We start from the raw sequence: 16,388 nt of genomic DNA on the forward strand, positions 1-16,388 counted from the left end.
AGGGGCTGAAACAGAGGGGCTAAATCAGAGGGGCAGAAACAGAGGGCGAGAAACAGAGGGGCTGAATCAGAGGGGCTGATTCAGAGGGGCAGAAACAGAGGGGCTGAATCAGAGGGGCTGAAACAGAGGGCGAGAAACAGAGGTGCTGAAACAGAGGGCGAGAAACAGAGGAGCAGAAACAGAGGGCGAGAAACAGAGTGGCTGAAACAGAGGGGCTGAAACAGAGAGCGCGAAACAGAGGGGATGAAACAGAGGCCGAGAAACAGAGGGGCTGAAACAGAGGGGCTGAAACAGAGGGGCTAAATCAGAGGGGCAGAAACAGAGGGCGAGAAACAGAAAGGGCTGAAACAGAGGCGAGAAACAGAGGGTCTGAAACAGAGGGGCTGAAACAGAGGGGCTGAAACAGAGGGCGAGAAACAGAGGGGCAGAAACAGAGGGCGAGAAACAGAGGGGCTGAAACAGAGGGCGAGAAACAGAGGGGCTGAAACAGAGGGGCTGAAACAGAAGGGCTGAAAAAGAGGGGCTGAAACAGAGGGCGAGAAACAGAGGGGCTGAATCAGAGGGGCAGAATCAGAGGGGCTGAAATAGAGGGGCTGAAACAGAGGGCGAGAAACAGAGCGGCTGAAACAGAGGGCGAGAAACAGAAGGCGAGAAACAGAGGGGCTGAAATAGAGGGGCTGAAACAGAGGGGCTGAAACAGAGGGTGAGAAACAAAGGGGCTGAAACAGCGGGCGAGAAACAGAGTGCGAGAAACAGAGGGGCTGAAACAGACGGGCTGAAACAGAGAGCCTGAAACAGAGGGCGAGAAACAGTGGGGCTGAAACAGAGGGCGAAAAACAGAGGGGCTGAAACAGAGGGCGAGAAACAGACGGTGAGAAACAGAGGCGAGAAACAGAGGGGCTGAAACAGAGGGGCTGAAACAGAGGGGCTGAAACAGAGGGGCTGAATCAGAGGGGCTGAAACAGAGGGGCTGAATCAGATGGGCTGAATCAGGGGGTGGAAACAGAGGGGCTGAAACAGAGGGCGAGAAACAGAGGGGCTGAAACAGAGGGCGAGAAACAGAGGGGCTGAAACAGAGGGGCTGAAACAGAGGGGCGGAAACAGAGGGGCTGAAAAAGAGGGCGACAAACAGAGAGGCTGAAACAGAGGGCGAGAAACAGAGGGGCTGAAAAAGAGGGCGAGAAACAGAGGGGCTGAAACAGAGGGCGAGAAACAGAGGGTCTGAAACAGAGGGGCTGAAACAGAGGGGCTGAAACAGAGGGGGAGAAACCAAGGGGCTGAAACAGAGGGCGAGAAACAGAGGGGCTGAAACAGAGGGGCTGAAACAGAGGGCGAGAAACAGAGGGGCAGAAACAGAGGGCGAGAAACAGACGGGATGAAACAGAGGGCGAGAAACAGAGGGGCTGAAACAGAGGGGCTGAAACAGAAGGGCTGAAAAAGAGGGGCTGAAACAGAGGGCGAGAAACAGAGGGGCTGAATAAGAAGGGCTGAATCAGAGCGGCTGAAATAGGGGGGCTGAATCAGAGGGCGAGAAACAGAGGGGCTGATTCAGAGGGGCTGAAACAGAGGGGCTGAATCAGAGGGGCTGAAACAGAGGGCGAGAATCAGAGGGGCAGAAACAGAAGGCGAGAAACAGAGTGGCTAAAACAGAGGGGCTGAAACAGAGAGCGCGAAACAGAGGGGCTGAAACATAGGGCGAGAAACAGAGGGGCTGAAACTGAGGGGCTGAAACAGAGGGGCTAAATCAGAGGGGCAGAAACAGAGGGCGAGAATCAGAGGGGCAGAAACAGAGGGCGAGAATCAGAGGGGCTGAGTCAGAGGGGCTGATTCAGAGGGGCTGAAACAGAGGGGCTGAATCAGAGGGGCTGAAACAGAGGGCGAGAAACAGAGGGGCTGAAACAGAGGTCGAGAAACAGAGGGGCAGAAACAGAGGGCGAGAAACAGAGTGGCTGAAATGGAGGGGCTGAAACAGAGAGCGTGAAACAGAGGGCGAGAAACAGAGGGGCTGAAAAAGAGGGGCTGAAACAGAGGGGCTAAATCAGAGGGGCAGAAACAGAGGGCGAGAAACAGAAGGCGAGAAATAGAGGGGCTGAAAAAGAGGGGCTGAAACAGAGGGGCTGAAACAGAGGGCGAGAAACAGAGGGCGAGAAACAAAGGGGCTGAAACAGAGGGGCTGAAACAGAGGGGCTGAAACAGAGGGGCTGAAACAGAGGGGCTGAAACAGAAGGGCTGAAAAAGAGGGGCTGAAACAGAGGGCGAGAAACAGAGTGGCTGAATCAGAGGGGCAGAATCAGAGGGGCTGAAATAGAGGGGCTGAAACAGAGGGCGAGAAACAGAAGGCGAGAAACAGAGGGGCTGAAAAAGAGGGGCTGAAACAGAGGGGCTGAAACAGAGGGCGAGAAACAGAGGGCGAGAAAGAAAGGGGCTGAAACAGCGGGCGAGAAACAGAGGGCGAGAAACAGAGGGGCTGAAACAGAGGAGCTGAAACAGACGGGCTGAATCAGAGGGGCTGAAACAGAGGGCGAGAAACAGAGGGGCTGAATCAGAGGGGCTGATTCAGAGGGGCTGAAACAGAGGGGCTGAAACAGAGGGCGAGAAAGAGAGGGGCTGAAACAGAGGGCGAGAAACAGAGGGGCAGAAACAGAGGGCGAGAAACAGAGTGGCTGAAACAGAGGGGCTGAAACAGAGAGCGCGAAACAGAGGGGCTGAAACAGAGGGCGAGAAACAGAGGGGTTGAAACAGAGGGGCTGAAACAGAGGGGCTAAATCAGAGGGGCAGAAACAGAGGGCGAGAAACAGAGGGGCTGAAACAGAGGTGAGAAACAGAGGGGCTGAAACAGAGGGGCTGAAACAGAGGGGCTGAAACAGAGGGCGAGAAACAGAGGGGCAGAAACAGAGGGCAAGAAACAGAGGGGCTGAAACAGAGGGCGAGAAACAGAGGGGCTGAAACAGAGGGGCTGAAACAGAAGGGCTGAAAAAGAGGGGCTGAAACAGAGGGCGAGAAACAGAGGGGCTGAAACAGAGGGGCTGAAACAGAGGGGCTAAATCAGAGGGGCAGAAACAGAGGGCGAGAAACAGAGCGGCTGAATCAGAGGGGCTGATTCAGAGGGGCTGAAACTGAGGGGCTGAATCAGAGGGGCTGAAACAGAGGGCGAGAAACAGAGGGGCTGAAACAGAGGGCGAGAAACAGAGGGGCAGAAACAGAGGGCGAGAAACAGTGGCTGAAACAGAGGGGCTGAAACAGAGAGCGCGAAACAGAGGGGCTGAAACAGAGGCCGAGAAACAGAGGGGCTGAAACAGAGGGGCTGAAACAGAGGGGCTAAATCAGAGGGGCAGAAACAGAGGGCGAGAAACAGAAAGGGCTGAAACAGAGGGGCTGAAACAGAGGGGCTGAAACAGAGGGGCTGAAACAGAGGGCGAGAAACAGAGGGGCAGAAACAGAGGGCGAGAAACAGAGGGGCTGAAACAGAGGGCGAGAAACAGAGGGGCTGAAACAGAGGGGCTGAAACAGAAGGGCTGAAAAAGAGGGGCTGAAACAGAGGGCGAGAAACAGAGGGGCTGAAACAGAGGGGCTGAAACAGAGGGGCTAAATCAGAGGGGCAGAAACAGAGGGCGAGAAACAGAGGGGCTGAATCAGAGGGGCTGATTTAGAGGTGCTGAAACTGAGGGGCTGAATCAGAGGGGCTGAAACAGAGGGCGAGAAACAGAGGGGCTGAAACAGAGGGCGAGAAACAGAGGGGCAGAAACAGAGGGCGAGAAACAGAGTGGCTGAAACAGAGTGGCTGAAACAGAGAGCGCGAAACAGAGGGGCTGAAACAGAGGCCGAGAAACAGAGGGGCTGAAACAGAGGGGCTAAATCAGAGGGGCAGAAACAGAGGGCGAGAAACAGAAAGGGCTGAAACAGAGGCGAGAAACAGAGGGGCTGAAACAGAGGGGCTGAAACAGAGGGGCTGAAACAGAGGGCGAGAAACAGAGGGGCAGAAACAGAGGGCGAGAAACAGAGTGGCTGAAATGGAGGGGCTGAAACAGAGAGCGTGAAACAGAGGGCGAGAAACAGAGGGGCTGAAAAAGAGGGGCTGAAACAGAGGGGCTAAATCAGAGGGGCAGAAACAGAGGGCGAGAAACAGAAGGCGAGAAATAGAGGGGCTGAAAAAGAGGGGCTGAAACAGAGGGGCTGAAACAGAGGGCGAGAAACAGAGGGCGAGAAACAAAGGGGCTCAAACAGAGGGGCTGAAACAGAGGGGCTGAAACAGAGGGGCTGAAACAGAGGGGCTGAAACAGAAGGGCTGAAAAAGAGGGGCTGAAACAGAGGGCGAGAAACAGAGTGGCTGAATCAGAGGGGCAGAATCAGAGGGGCTGAAATAGAGGGGCTGAAACAGAGGGCGAGAAACAGAAGGCGAGAAACAGAGGGGCTGAAAAAGAGGGGCTGAAACAGAGGGGCTGAAACAGAGGGCGAGAAACAGAGGGCGAGAAAGAAAGGGGCTGAAACAGCGTGCGAGAAACAGAGGGCGAGAAACAGAGGGGCTGAAACAGAGGAGCTGAAACAGACGGGCTGAATCAGAGGGGCTGAAACAGAGGGCGAGAAACAGAGGGGCTGAATCAGAGGGGCTGATTCAGAGGGGCTGAAACAGAGGGGCTGAAACAGAGGGCGAGAAACAGAGGGGCTGAAACAGAGGGCGAGAAACAGAGGGGCAGAAACAGAGGGCGAGAAACAGAGTGGCTGAAACAGAGGGGCTGAAACAGAGAGCGCGAAACAGAGGGGCTGAAACAGAGGGCGAGAAACAGAGGGGTTGAAACAGAGGGGCTGAAACAGAGGGGCTAAATCAGAGGGGCAGAAACAGAGGGCGAGAAACAGAGGGGCTGAAACAGAGGTGAGAAACAGAGGGGCTGAAACAGAGGGGCTGAAAGAGAGGGGCTGAAACAGAGGGGCTGAAACAGAGGGCGAGAAACAGAGGGGCAGAAACAGAGGGCAAGAAACAGAGGGGCTGAAACAGAGGGCGAGAAACAGAGGGGCTGAAACAGAGGGGCTGAAACAGAAGGGCTGAAAAAGAGGGGCTGAAACAGAGGGCGAGAAACAGAGGGGCTGAAACAGAGGGGCTGAAACAGAGGGGCTAAATCAGAGGGGCAGAAACAGAGGGCGAGAAACAGAGGGGCTGAATCAGAGGGGCTGATTCAGAGGGGCTGAAACTGAGGGGCTGAATCAGAGGGGCTGAAACAGAGGGCGAGAAACAGAGGGGCTGAAACAGAGGGCGAGAAACAGAGGGGCAGAAACAGAGGGCGAGAAACAGAGTGGCTGAAACAGAGGGGCTGAAACAGAGAGCGCGAAACAGAGGGGCTGAAACAGAGGCCGAGATACAGAGGGGCTGAAACAGAGGGGCTGAAACAGAGGGGCTAAATCAGAGGGGCAGAAACAGAGGGCGAGAAACAGAAAGGGCTGAAACAGAGGGGCTGAAACACAGGGGCTGAAACAGAGGGGCTGAAACAGAGGGCGAGAAACAGAGGGGCAGAAACAGAGGGCGAGAAACAGAGGGGCAGAAACAGAGGGCGAGAAACAGAGGGGCTGAAACAGAGGGGCTGAAACAGAAGGGCTGAAAAAGAGGGGCTGAAACAGAGGGCGAGAAACAGAGGGGCTGAATCAGAGGGGCAGAATCAGAGGGGCTGAAATAGAGGGGCTGAAACAGAGGGCGAGAAACAGAGGGGCTGAAACAGAGGGCGAGAAACAAAGGGGCTGAAACAGCGGGCGAGAAACAGAGTGCGAGAAACAGAGGGGCTGAAACAGACGGGCTGAAACAGAGAGCCTGAAACAGAGGGCGAGAAACAGTGGGGCTGAAACAGAGGGCGAGAAACAGACGTTGAGAAACAGAGGGCGAGAAACAGAGGGGATGAAACAGAGGGGCTGAAACAGAGGGGCTGAAACAGAGGGGCTGAAACAGAGGGGCTGAATCAGAGGGGCTGAAACAGAGGGGCTGAATCAGATGGGCTGAATCCGGGGGGGGAAACAGAGGGGCTGAAACAGAGGGCGAGAAACAGAGGGGCTGAAACAGAGGGCGAGAAACAGAGGGGCTGAAACAGAGGGGCTGAAACAGAGGGGCGGAAATAGAGGGGCTGAAAAAGAGGGCGACAAACAGAGAGGCTGAAACAGAGGGCGAGAAACAGAGGGGCTGAAAAAGAGGGCGAGAAACAGAGGGGCTGAAACAGAGGGCGAGAAACAGAGGGTCTGAAACAGAGGGGCTGAAACAGAGGGGCTGAAACAGAGGGGTTGAAACAGAGGGGCTGAAACAGAGGGCGAGAAACAGAGGGGATGAAACAGAGGGCGAGAAACAGAGGGGCTGAAACAGAGGGCGAGAAAGAGAGGGACTGAAACAGAGGGGCTGAAACAGAGGGGCTGAAACAGATGGCGAGAAACAGAGGGTGACAAACAGAGGGACTGAAACAGAGGGGCTGAAACAGAGGGGCTGAAACAGAGGGCGAGAAACAGAGGAGCTGAAACAGAGGGCGAGAAACAGAGGGGCTGAAACAGAGGCCGAGAAACAGAGGGGCTGAAACAGAGGGGCTGAAACAGACGGGCTGAAACAGAGGCCGAGAAATAGATGGGCTGAAACAGAGGGCGAGAAACAGAGGCGCTGAAACAGAGGGCGAGAAACAGAGGGGCTGAAACAGAGAGCGAGAAACAGAGGGGCTGAAACAGAGGGGCTGAAACAGAGGGGCTGAAACAGAGGGCGAGAAACAGTGGGGCTGAAACAGAGGGCGAGAAACCAACGGGCTGAATCAGAGGGGCTGAAACAGTGGGCGAGAAACAGAGGGGCTGAAACAGAGGGCGAGAAACAGAGGGGCTGAAACAGAGGGCGAGAAACAGAGGGGCTGAAACAGAGGGCGAGAAACAGAGGGGCAGAAACAGAGGGCGAGAAACAGACGGGACGAAACAGAGGGCGAGAAACAGAGGGGCTGAAACAGAGGGGCTGAAACAGAAGGGCTGAAAAAGAGGGGCTGAAACAGAGGACGAGAAACAGAGGGGCTGAATAAGAAGGGCTGAATCAGAGGGGCTGAAATAGAGGGGCTGAATCAGAGGGCGAGAAACAGAGGGGCTGATTCAGAGGGGCTGAAACAGAGGGGCTGAATCAGAAGGGCTGAAACAGAGGGCGAGAATCAGAGGGGCAGAAACAGAGGGCGAGAAACAGAGTGGCTGAAACAGAGGGGCTGAAACAGAGTGCGCGAAACAGAGGGGCTGAAAAAGAGGGCGAGAAACAGAGGGGCTGAAACTGAGGGGCTGAAACAGAGGGGCTAAATCAGAGGGGCAGAAACAGAGGGCGAGAATCAGAGGGGCTGAGTCAGAGGGGCTGATTCAGAGGGGCTGAAACAGAGGGGCTGAATCAGAGGGGCTGAAACAGAGGGCGAGAAACAGAGGGGCTGAAACAGAGGGCGAGAAACAGAGGGGCAGAAACAGAGGGCGAGAAACAGAGTGGCTGAAATGGAGGGGCTGAAACACAGAGCGTGAAACAGAGGGGCCGAAACAGAGGGCGAGAAACAGAGGGGCTGAAAAAGAGGGGCTGAAACAAGGGGGCTAAATCAGAAGGGCAGAAACAGAGGGCGAGAAACAGAGGGGCTGAAACAGATGGCGAGAAACAGAGGGGCTGAAACAGAGGGGCTGAAACAGAGGGGCTGAAACAGAGGGGCTGAAACAGAGGGCGAGAAACAGAGGGGCAGAAACAGAGGGTGAGAAACAGAGGGGCTGAAACAGAGGGCGAGAAACGGAGGGGCTGAAACAGAGGGGCTGAAACAGAAGAGCTGAAAAAGAGGGGCTGAAACAGAGGGCGAGAAACAGAGGGGCTGAATCAGAGGGGCAGAATCAGAGGGGCTGAAATAGAGGGGCTGAAACAGAGGGCGAGAAACAGAAGGCGAGAAACAGAGGGGCTGAAAAAGAGGGGCTGAAACAGAGGGGCAGAAACAGAGGGGCTGAAACAGAGGGCGAGAAACAAAGGGGCTGAAACAGCGGGCGAGAAACAGAGGGCGAGAAACAGAGGGGCTGAAACAGAGGGGCTGAAACAGACGGGCTGAATCAGAGGGGCTGAAACAGAGGGCGAGAAACAGAGGGGCTGAATCAGAGGGGCTGATTCAGAGGGGCTGAAACTGAGGGGCTGAAACAGAGGGGCTGAAACAGAGGGCGAGAAACAGAGGGGCTGAAACAGAGGGCGAGAAACAGTGGGGCAGAAACAGAGGGCGAGAAACAGAGTGGCTGAAACAGAGGGGCTGAAACAGAGAGCGCGAAACAGAGGGGCAGAAACAGAGGGCGAGAAACAGAGGGGCTGGAACAGAGGGCGAGAAACAGAGGGGCAGAAACAGAGGGCGAGAATCAGAGGGGCTGAATCAGAGGGGCTGAAACAGAGGGCGAGAAACAGAGGGGCTGAAACAGAGTACGAGAAACAGAGGGGCTGAAACAGAGGGGCTGAAACAGAGGGTCTAAATCAGAGGGGCAGAAACAGAGGGCGAGAAACAGAGGGGCTGAAACAGAGGGGCTGAAACAGAGGGGCTGAAACAGAGGGCGAGAAACAGAGGGGCTGAAACAGAGGGCGAGAAACCAAGGGGCTGAATCAGAGGGGCTGAACCAGTGGGCGAGAAACAGAGGGGCTGAAACAGAGGGCGAGAAACAGAGGGGCTGAAACAGAGGGCGAGAAACAGAGGGGCTGAAACAGAGGGGCTGAAACAGAAGGGCTGAAAAAGAGGGGCTGAAACAGAGGGCGAGAAACAGAGGGGCTGAAACAGAGGGGCTGAAACAGAGGGGCTAAATCAGAGGGGCAGAAACAGAGGGCGAGAAACAGAGGGGCTGAATCAGAGGGGCAGATTCAGAGGGGCTGAAACTGAGGAGCTGAATCAGAGGGGCTGAAACAGAGGGCGAGAAACAGAGGGGCTGAAACAGAGGGCGAGAAACAGAGGGGCAGAAACAGAGGGCGAGAAACAGAGTGGCTGAAACAGAGGGGCTGAAACAGAGAGCGCGAAACAGAGGGGCTGAAACAGAGGCCGAGAAACAGAGGGGCTGAAACAGAGGGGCTGAAACAGAGGGGCTAAATCAGAGGGGCAGAAACAGAGGGCGAGAAACAGAAAGGGCTGAAACAGAGGGGCTGAAACAGAGAGGCTGAAACAGAGGGGCTGAAACAGAGGGCGAGAAACAGAGGGGCAGAAACAGAGGGCGAGAAACAGAGGGGCAGAAACAGAGGGAGAGAAACAGAGGGGCTGAAACACAGGGGCTGAAACAGAAGGGCTGAAAAAGCGGGGCTGAAACAGAGGGCGAGAAACAGAGGGGCTGAATCAGAGGGGCAGAATCAGAGGGGCTGAAATAGAGGGGCTGAAACAGAGGGCGAGAAACAGAGGGGCTGAAACAGAGGGCGAGAAACAAAGGGGCTGAAACAGCGGGCGAGAAACAGAGTGCGAGAAACAGAGGGGCTGAAACAGACGGGCTGAAACAGAGAGCCTGAAACAGAGGGCGAGAAACAGTGGGGCTGAAACAGAGGGCGAAAAACAGAGGGACTGAAACAGAGGGCGAGAAACAGACGTTGAGAAACAGAGGGCGAGAAACAGAGGGGATAAAACAGAGGGGCTGAAACAGAGGGGCTGAAACAGAGGGGCTGAAACAGAGGGGCTGAATCAGAGGGGCTGAAACAGAGGGGCTGAATCAGATGGGCTGAATCCGGGGGGCGAAACAGGGGGGCTGAAACAGAGGGCGAGAAACAGAGGGGCTGAAACAGAGGGCGAGAAACAGAGGGGCTGAAACAGAGGGGCTGAAACAGAAGGGCTGAAAAAGAGGGGCTGAAACAGAGGGCGAGAAACAGAGGGGCTGAAACAGAGGGGCTGAAACAGAGGGGCTAAATCAGAGGGGCAGAAACAGAGGGCGAGAAACAGAGGGGCTGAATCAGAGGGGCAGATTCAGAAGGGCTGAAACTGAGGGGCTGAATCAGAGGGGCTGAAACAGAGGGCGAGAAACAGAGGGGCTGAAAAAGAGGGCGAGAAACAGAGGGGCAGAAACAGAGGGCGAGAAACAGAGTGGCTGAAACAGAGGCGCTGAAACAGAGAGCGCGAAACAGAGGGGCTGAAACAGAGGCCGAGAAACAGAGGGGCTGAAACAGAGGGGCTGAAACAGAGGGGCTAAATCAGAGGGGCAGAAACAGAGGGCGAGAAACAGAAAGGGCTGAAACAGAGGGGCTGAAACAGAGAGGCTGAAACAGAGGGGCTGAAACAGAGGGCGAGAAACAGAGGGGCAGAAACAGAGGGCGAGAAACAGAGGGGCAGAAACAGAGGGCGAGAAACAGAGGGGCTGAAACAGAGGGGCTGAAACAGAAGGGCTGAAAAAGAGGGGCTGAAACAGAGGGCGAGAAACAGAGGGGCTGAATCAGAGGGGCAGAATCAGAGGGGCTGAAATAGAGGGGCTGAAACAGAGGGCGAGAAACAGAGGGGCTGAAACAGAGGGCGAGAAACAAAGGGGCTGAAACAGCGGGCGAGAAACAGAGTGCGAGAAACAGAGGGGCTGAAACAGACGGGCTGAAAGAGAGAGCCTGAAACAGAGGGCGAGAAACAGTGGGGCTGAAACAGAGGGCGAAAAACAGAGGGGCTGAAACAGAGGGCGAGAAACAGACGTTAAGAAACAGAGGGCGAGAAACAGAGGGGATAAAACAGAGGGGCTGAAACAGAGGGGCTGAAACAGAGGGGCTGAAACAGAGGGGCTGAATCAGAGTCGCTGAAACAGAGGGGCTGAATCAGATGGGCTGAATGCGGGGGGGGAAACAGAGGGGCTGAAACAGAGGGCGAGAAACAGAGGGGCTGAAACAGAGGGCGAGAAACAGAGGGGCTGAAACAGAGGGGCTGAAACAGACGGGCTGAAAAAGAGGGGCTGAAACAGAGGACGAGAAACAGAGGGGCTGAATAAGAAGGGCTGAATCAGAGGGGCTGAAATAGAGGGGCTGAATCAGAGGGCGAGAAACAGAGGGGCTGATTCAGAGGGGCTGAAACAGAGGGGCTGAATCAGAGGGGCTGAAACAGAGGGCGAGAATCAGAGGGGCAGAAACAGAGGGCGAGAAACAGAGTGGCTGAAACAGAGGGGCTGAAACAGAGTGCGCGAAACAGAGGGGCTGAAAAAGAGGGCGAGAAACAGAGGGGCTGAAACTGAGGGGCTGAAACAGAGGGGCTAAATCAGAGGGGCAGAAACAGAGGGCGAGAATCAGAGGGGCTGAGTCAGAGGGGCTGATTCAGAGGGGCTGAAACAGAGGGGCTGAATCAGAGGGGCTGAAACAGAGGGCGAGAAACAGAGGGGCTGAAACAGAGGGCGAGAAACAGAGGGGCAGAAACAGAGGGCGAGAAACAGAGTGGCTGAAATGGAGGGGCTGAAACACAGAGCGTGAAACAGAGGGGCCGAAACAGAGGGCGAGAAACAGAGGGGCTGAAAAAGAGGGGCTGAAACAAGGGGGCTAAATCAGAAGGGCAGAAACAGAGGGCGAGAAACAGAGGGGCTGAAACAGATGGCGAGAAACAGAGGGGCTGAAACAGAGGGGCTGAAACAGAGGGGCTGAAACAGAGGGGCTGAAACAGAGGGCGAGAAACAGAGGGGCAGAAACAGAGGGTGAGAAACAGAGGGGCTGAAACAGAGGGCGAGAAACGGAGGGGCTGAAACAGAGGGGCTGAAACAGAAGAGCTGAAAAAGAGGGGCTGAAACAGAGGGCGAGAAACAGAGGGGCTGAATCAGAGGGGCAGAATCAGAGGGGCTGAAATAGAGGGGCTGAAACAGAGGGCGAGAAACAGAAGGCGAGAAACAGAGGGGCTGAAAAAGAGGGGCTGAAACAGAGGGGCAGAAACAGAGGGGCTGAAACAGAGGGCGAGAAACAAAGGGGCTGAAACAGCGGGCGAGAAACAGAGGGCGAGAAACAGAGGGGCTGAAACAGAGGGGCTGAAACAGACGGGCTGAATCAGAGGGGCTGAAACAGAGGGCGAGAAACAGAGGGGCTGAATCAGAGGGGCTGATTCAGAGGGGCTGAAACTGAGGGGCTGAAACAGAGGGGCTGAAACAGAAGGCGAGAAACAGAGGGGCTGAAACAGAGGGCGAGAAACAGTGGGGCAGAAACAGAGGGCGAGAAACAGAGTGGCTGAAACAGAGGGGCTGAAACAGAGAGCGCGAAACAGAGGGGCTGAAACAGAGGGCGAGAAACAGAGGGGCTGAAACAGAGGGGCTGAAACAGAGGGTCTAAATCAGAGGGGCAGAAACAGAGGGCGAGAAACAGAGGGGCTGAAACAGAGGGGCTGAAACAGAGGGGCTGAAACAGAGGGCGAGAAACAGAGGGGCTGAAACAGAGGGCGAGAAACCAAGGGGCTGAATCAGAGGGGCTGAAACAGTGGGCGAGAAACAGAGGGGCTGAAACAGAGGGCGAGAAACAGAGGGGCTGAAACAGAGGGCGAGAAACAGAGGGGCTGAAACAGAGGGGCTGAAACAGAAGGGCTGAAAAAGAGGGGCTGAAACAGAGGGCGAGAAACAGAGGGGCTGAAACAGAGGGGCTGAAACAGAGGGGCTAAATCAGAGGGGCAGAAACAGAGGGCGAGAAACAGAGGGGCTGAATCAGAGGGGCAGGTTCAGAGGGGCTGAAACTGAGGGGCTGAATCAGAGGGGCTGAAACAGAGGGCGAGAAACAGAGGGGCTGAAACAGAGGGCGAGAAACAGAGGGGCAGAAACAGAGGGCGAGAAACAGAGTGGCTGAAACAGAGGGGCTGAAACAGAGAGCGCGAAACAGAGGGGCTGAAACAGAGGCCGAGAAACAGAGGGGCTGAAACAGAGGGGCTGAAACAGAGGGGCTAAATCATAGGGGCAGAAACAGAGGGCGAGAAACAGAAAGGGCTGAAACAGAGGGGCTGAAACAGAGAGGCTGAAACAGAGGGGCTGAAACAGAGGGCGAGAAACAGAGGGGCAGAAACAGAGGGCGAGAAACAGAGGGGCAGAAACAGAGGGCGAGAAACAGAGGGGCTGAAACAGAGGGGCTGAAACAGAAGGGCTGAAAAAGCGGGGATGAAACAAAGGGCGAGAAACAGAGGGGCTGAATCAGAGGGGCAGAATCAGAGGGCCTGAAATAGAGGGGCTGAAACAGAGGGCGAGAAACAGAGGGGCTGAAACAGAGGGCGAGAAACAAAGGGGCTGAAACAGCGGGCGAGAAACAGAGTGCGAGAAACAGAGGGGCTGAAACAGACGGGCTGAAACAGAGAGCCTGAAACAGAGGGCGAGAAACAGTGGGGCTGAAACAGAGGGCGAAAAACAGAGGGGCTGAAACAGAGGGCGAGAAACAGACGTTGAGAAACAGAGGGCGAGAAACAGAGGGGATAAAACAGAGGGGCTGAAACAGAGGGGCTGAAACAGAGGGGCTGAAACAGAGGGGCTGAAACAGAGGGCGAGAAACAGAGGGGCTGAAACAGAGGGCGAGAAACCAAGGGGCTGAATCAGAGGGGCTGAAACAGTGGGCGAGAAACAGAGGGGCTGAAACAGAGGGCGAGAAACAGAGGGGCTGAAACAGAGGGCGAGAAACAGAGGGGCTGAAACAGAGGGGCTGAAACAGAAGGGCTGAAAAAGAGGGGCTGAAACAGAGGGCGAGAAACAGAGGGGCTGAAACAGAAGGGCTGAAACAGAGGGGCTAAATTAGAGGGGCAGAAACAGAGGGCGAGAAACAGAGGGGCTGAATCAGAGGGGCAGATTCAGAGGGGCTGAAACTGAGGGGCTGAATCAGAGGGGCTGAAACAGAGGGCGAGAAACAGAGGGGCTGAAACAGAGGGCGAGAAACAGAGGGGCAGAAACAGAGGGCGAGAAACAGAGTGGCTGAAACAGAGGGGCTGAAACAGAGAGCGCGAAACAGAGGGGCTGAAACAGAGGCCGAGAAACAGAGGGGCTGAAACAGAGGGGCTGAAACAGAGGGGCTAAATCAGAGGGGCAGAAACAGAGGGCGAGAAACAGAAAGGGCTGAAACAGAGGGGCTGAAACAGAGAGGCTGAAACAGAGGGGCTGAAACAGAGGGCGAGAAACAGAGGGGCAGAAACAGAGGGCGAGAAACAGAGGGGCAGAAACAGAGGGCGAGAAACAGAGGGGCTGAAACAGAGGGGCTGAAACAGAAGGGCTGAAAAAGCGGGGCTGAAACAGAGGGCGAGAAACAGAGGGGCTGAATCAGAGGGGCAGAATCAGAGGGGCTGAAATAGAGGGGCTGAAACAGAGGGCGAGAAACAGAGGGGCTGAAACAGAGGGCGAGAAACAAAGGGGCTGAAACAGCGGGCGAGAAACAGAGTGCGAGAAACAGAGGGGCTGAAACAGACGGGCTGAAACAGAGAGCCTGAAACAGAGGGCGAGAAACAGTGGGGCTGAAACAGAGGGCGAAAAACAGAGGGGCTGAAACAGAGGGCGAGAAACAGACGTTAAGAAACAGAGGGCGAGAAACAGAGGGGATAAAACAGAGGGGCTGAAACAGAGGGGCTGAAACAGAGGGGCTGAAACAGAGGGGCTGAAACAGAGGGGCTGAAACAGAGGGGCTGAATCAGATGGGCTGAATCCGGGGGGCGAAACAGAGGGGCTGAAACAGAGGGTGAGAAACAGAGGGGCTGAAACAGAGGGCGAGAAACAGAGGGGCTGAAACAGAGGGCGAGAAACAGAGGGGCTGAAACAGAGGGGCTGAAACAGAAGGGCTGAAAAAGAGGGGCTGAAACAGAGGGCGAGAAACAGAGGGGCTGAAACAGAGGGGCTGAAACAGAGGGGCTAAATCAGAGGGGCAGAAACAGAGGGCGAGAAACAGAGGGGCTGAATCAGAGGGGCAGATTCAGAGGGGCTGAAACTGAGGGGCTGAATCAGAGGGGCTGAAACAGAGGGCGAGAAACAGAGGGGCTGAAACAGAGGGCGAGAAGCAGAGTGGCAGAAACAGAGGGCGAGAAACAGAGTGGCTGAAACAGAGGGGCTGAAACAGAGAGCGCGAAACAGAGGGACTGAAACAGAGGCCGAGAAACAGAGGGGATGAAACAGAGGGGCTGAAACAGAGGGGCTAAATCAGAGGGGCAGAAACAGAGGGCGAGAAACAGAAAGGGCTGAAACAGAGGGGCTGAAACAGAGAGGCTGAAACAGAGGGGCTGAAACAGAGGGCGAGATTCAGAGGGGCAGAAACAGAGGGCGAGAAACAGTGGGGCAGAAACAGAGGGCGAGAAACAGAGGGGCTGAAACAGAGGGGCTGAAACAGAAGGGCTGAAAAAGAGGGGCTGAAACAGAGGGCGAGAAACAGAGGGGCTGAATCAGAGGGGGAGAATCAGAGGGGCTGAAATAGAGGGGCTGAAACAGAGGGCGAGAAACAGAGGGGCTGAAACAGAGGGCGAGAAACAAAGGGGCTGAAACAGCGGGCGAGAAACAGAGTGCGAGAAACAGAGGGGCTGAAACAGACGGGCTGAAACAGAGAGCCTGAAACAGAGGGCGAGAAACAGTGGGGCTGAAACAGAGGGCGAAAAACAGAGGGGCTGAAACAGAGGGCGAGAAACAGACGTTAAGAAACAGAGGGCGAGAAACAGAGGGGATAAAACAGAGGGGCTGAAACAGAGGGGCTGAAACAGAGGGGCTGAAACAGAGGGGCTGAATCAGAGGGGCTGAAACAGAGGGGCTGAATCAGATGGGCTGAATCCGGGGGGGGAAACAGAGGGGCTGAAACAGAGGGCGAGAAACAGAGGGGCTGAAACAGAGGGCGAGAAACAGAGGGGCTGAAACAGAGGGGCTGAAACAGAGGGGCGGAAACAGAGGGGCTGAAAAAGAGGGCGACAAACATAGACGCTGAAACAGAGGGCGAGAAACAGAGGGGCTGAAAAAGAGGGCGAGAAACAGAGGGGCTGAAACAGAGGGCGAGAAACAGAGGGTCTGAAACAGAGGGGCTGAAACAGAGGGGCTGAAACAGAGGGGTTGAAACAGAGGGGCTGAAACAGAGGGCGAGAAACAGAGGGGATGAAACAGAGGGCGAGAAACAGAGGGGCTGAAACAGAGGGCGAGAAACAGAGGGCGAGAAAGAGAGGGACTGAAACAGAGGGGCTGAAACAGAGGGGCTGAAACAGATGGCGAGAAACAGAGGGTGACAAACAGAGGGACTGAAACAGAGGGGCTGAAACAGAGAGGCTGAAACAGAGGGCGAGAAACAGAGGAGCTGAAACAGAGGGCGAGAAACAGAGGGGCTGAAACAGAGGCCGAGAAACAGAGGGGCTGAAACAGAGGGGCTGAAACAGACGGGCTGAAACAGAGGCCGAGAAATAGATGGGCTGAAACAGAGGGCGAGAAACAGAGGCGCTGAAACAGAGGGCGAGAAACAGAGGGGCTGAAACAGAGAGCGAGAAACAGAGGGGCTGAAACAGAGGGGCTGAAAC

This window comes from Chiloscyllium punctatum, chromosome 22 (genome assembly GCF_047496795.1).
Source record: "Chiloscyllium punctatum isolate Juve2018m chromosome 22, sChiPun1.3, whole genome shotgun sequence".
In the NCBI taxonomy this organism is placed as follows: domain Eukaryota; kingdom Metazoa; phylum Chordata; class Chondrichthyes; order Orectolobiformes; family Hemiscylliidae; genus Chiloscyllium; species Chiloscyllium punctatum.